Genomic DNA, 3,710 nt, shown 5'->3' with positions numbered 1-3,710 from the left:
AAGGGGGCTAGAGCAGTGCCATTGTGGAGAGCAGCAGGTGACACCCAGTCTCCCTCCTGCTCCCCCTCCTGCCTTCCTGTCCCCACACAATTCAGCCTGTACCCTGAGCCGGCCCCACGCAGCCCCGGGAATGGCCTGTCTTCTCCCCTCAGACTCACTGCCAACAGCCCCTGCCCCTCAGTCCTAACTGCCAGAGAAGGAGTCTCCCGGGGGCTGGGGGACCCCGTTTATGGTGGAGGTTATCACACATGCTGACTCTCTCTCTCTCCCCCACCTTCTACCCTATTTATATATTAAATAGGTGAATAAAGACTTAGTGGTCTCGAAGTAAAGGCTGATGCCAAGTTTTACACGTAGAGACTAAAAGGCGAAGCCCCTTGAACAGATGGTGGGGGTGCTATGGGACCCCTGGACGGAGGCCCCTCTCTGCCTGGGGAATGGCAAGTTCACCTCCTGGAAGACCTTCCCAGCCTTCTGCTTCCATCCCCGAGGCTCAGCAGACCTCGGAAATCCATGCTAAATGGATGTGGTCTCGACCTCCAGGTTCCCCTTCCGGTCAGTTCTTGGGGGGGGACCATTTCTTCCTATTTGTCTCCCAACACGCTCCTGGCCCCACTTTTAGTCCCAGTGCCACCTCCCCGCTCTGGGCCCTGGTTTTCATTGCCCTCTGACCTGTATCAGGGTTGGGGGCTTAGGGTACCCCTTCAGGGGTGACTTTGTACAACCCTATCAAGTTTTGATATTTTACAGCAAGTATGTATGACTTTTAAAAACACAATAAAAACCTGCAATTGAAGCGGTTTTCAATACCCAGCAATATTGATGAAGTGCCTAGTTGTGAGGAACACGTTGTCTATCGGGGAGTTGGGGGGTGGGGACGTGAAGTCACGCCACTGGGTTTTGGATTTTGTCGGGTGTTGTTTTATCAAAGGCCAGGAAGTACCCACCCATCCAAGAGAGTGTTGCCTCCTCTAGAGCTGCACCCCGGAGAGGGGCCCCCCTGGCCAAGGAGGCTGTCTTGACTTCAAACCCAGCAGGCTTTGCTGCTTCCTTCATTTGCTCCGCAGTCAGGCATTGGCAAAACGGCACCTCTGTTTCCTTTCGATTCTGGAAACAACCCCATCCCTTGCGCTGGCATCGCCAATAGTCCTGGTGGCCTTCGGGAAATTAAAACCGGACACCATCCCCCTGAGGGACAGCACCTGCTGCAGGAAGTCTTTGTTTGTGCATTTGTTTGGTTTGGACCCAGTCAATTCCCTCTCAGTTGGGGGCAACCCCTGGTTGTGAAGCGCCAGTGCCTTGCAAATGAGTTCACATCCACCGTCTCCACACCTTTCTGATTTTGTCGACTTGAATTATTTCCTCGCTTTATGGGGGTGACACATTTGCTCTCGGCTCCAGCCAATGACTGGCACCAGTTCTGCAGCTCAGAAGCTCCCTGGCACGACTTGAGTGGGCTTGTCGTGAAGTAATCTGGGGCTGCAGTGGCAGGGACTGGCAGGGCTGGTTTGGAGTGTTTAGATGTCGCTCTCCTTTTTTTTTTTTTATTAGTGGTTTTTTTATTACAAAACTAATACAGTCATAAAAATTCAAAGAGTACAGAGAAGAATCAAGAGAAAACTAAAAGTACCTTCACTCAACCCACACAAACCCACTCCAGTTTCATGTGAAACCTTCCAGATACTTTCTCTGTATATACAAACATGAGAAATATAAGAAGACATTTTGCAGAAGCAGCCTTTTTTTTTCAATAAAAATGAGATAGGTGCATTTTTTAAATAATCAAACATTACGGAAAAGAAAAAAAAGAAATAATGGTAACTCAAAACCCATCTCCAAGAGACACCCGGTGTTAACACCCTCCCAGGCATCTGCCAATGCCTTTGCACAATTTTATGGAGATGAAATCATGCTACACACGCGGTCGTGTGTCCTGCTTTTATGTCAACTGCTTTTCTCCTTTCATTCAGCAATATATTATGGGCATTTTCCATGTCCATAACTAGAGATGTATAATCATCATTTTGATCAGCCACATATTATCCTGGTGTAAATTTTGCATGTACCCATGGATGCAATCATCTGTTCATAGCACCATCATATAGTTGTGCAATTACCACCCCAATCTATTTTTTGCACATTTTCCTTGTACCGGAAAAAGTGAAAATAAAAATAAAAAAATAAAAGTAAAAAAGAACACCCAAATCATCCCCCATCCCACCCTATTTTTCATTTAGTTTTTGTCCCCATATTTCTACTCATCCATCCATACACTGGATAAAGGAAGTGTGATCCACAAGGCTTTCACAATCACACTGTCACCCCTTGTAAGCCACATTGTTATACAATCGTCTTCAAGAGTCAAGGCTACTGGGTTGGAGTTTGATAGTTTCAGGTATTCTAGTTATTCCAATACGTTAAAACCTAAAAAGAGTTATCTATATAGTGAGTAAGAATGTCCACCAGAGTGACCTCTCAACTCCATTTGAAATCTCTCAGCCACTGAAGCTTTATTTCATTTCATTTTGCATCCCCCTTTTGGTCAAGAAGATGTTCTCGATCCCATGATGCCGGGTCCAGATTCATCTCCAGGAGTCATATCCTGTGATGCCAGAGCAATTTCCAATATCCTAAACGATGTTGCAGGGAGCATGCTTGTACTTATGGTTTTTCTCCCCTGATGCAGTTTGGTGGTCAGTAATACAATTCAAAAACCAGAAGGAGCTAACACTCTGTATCCAGTGCACTGACAAAACTGAACGCAGCTGGGAGCATCGCATGCTGGCTGATGATAGGAAGAAAAATTAGTCTTGTGTTGTCCAGTAGAACATGCCCGTGCCCAGTGACCCAGCAGTGCCCCTCCATTCCCAGGCATCCCTCCAGGGAACTTGCTAGAAATGCAAATTTTTGGTCCCACCCCTCTACCCCCAGCCCCACTGAATCCTGGACTCTACAGATGGAGCCCCAGACCCTGTCCTTTGACAAACACTCCAGGGGGTTCTGAGGCCTGCCAAGGTTTGAGAACTGCTGCTCTAGAGAATTTCTTGCCCAGGAGGTCAGGAGATGTGTTCTAGAATGTTCAGCAAACAACCCGTTCCCTCCCCGAGTGGTGGAGACGGTGGGAAGGGGCCTGATTGTGGGCCTGTTCAAGAGGACTTGCTGACGGCCTGGGTGAGGGGCTGGGAGAAGGTGGAGGGTCCAGGACACAGCTGTGCGGAACAAGCAGGTGCGGAAGGGCCGATGAGAGCTCAGTTAGGGACGTGTAGTTAGGTGCCTAATAGGCGCACAAGCCGAGAGGATGACCAGGTGGTGGGCTAGAGTAATCTGGAGCCCAGGGGGTCGGCCTGGCTGGGGAATGCACCTTTGGGAGTCACCGACTTTCCCATAGGAGTTAAGGCCCCCAGGTGGATTGGGATCACCCAGAGTGCAATTGAGAAGCTTCCGAGCACTGCACCCTGGGTCTCCCCAAAGTTAAGAGTCAGAGAAGTGCTGTGAGAGGGGCCCCAGGAGACAGAAGGAGCGGCCAGTGAGATAGGAGGGAAACCAGGAAAAGGAATCATCTGGAAGCCAGGAGGTGACATGGATGGTATCACTGACCAGGGCAAGAGACTTGTCCCTGGTGTGGTGGGAGTGACAGCTGGATGGCAGAGGATGTGCATATTATATAAAAGCGAGTGTCCATTGTGCTTCGCTTTTTGTATAATATGCAC

This window comes from Choloepus didactylus, chromosome X (genome assembly GCF_015220235.1).
Source record: "Choloepus didactylus isolate mChoDid1 chromosome X, mChoDid1.pri, whole genome shotgun sequence".
NCBI classification, from domain to species: domain Eukaryota; kingdom Metazoa; phylum Chordata; class Mammalia; order Pilosa; family Megalonychidae; genus Choloepus; species Choloepus didactylus.
Note: the sequence above shows the minus strand (reverse complement) of the source record.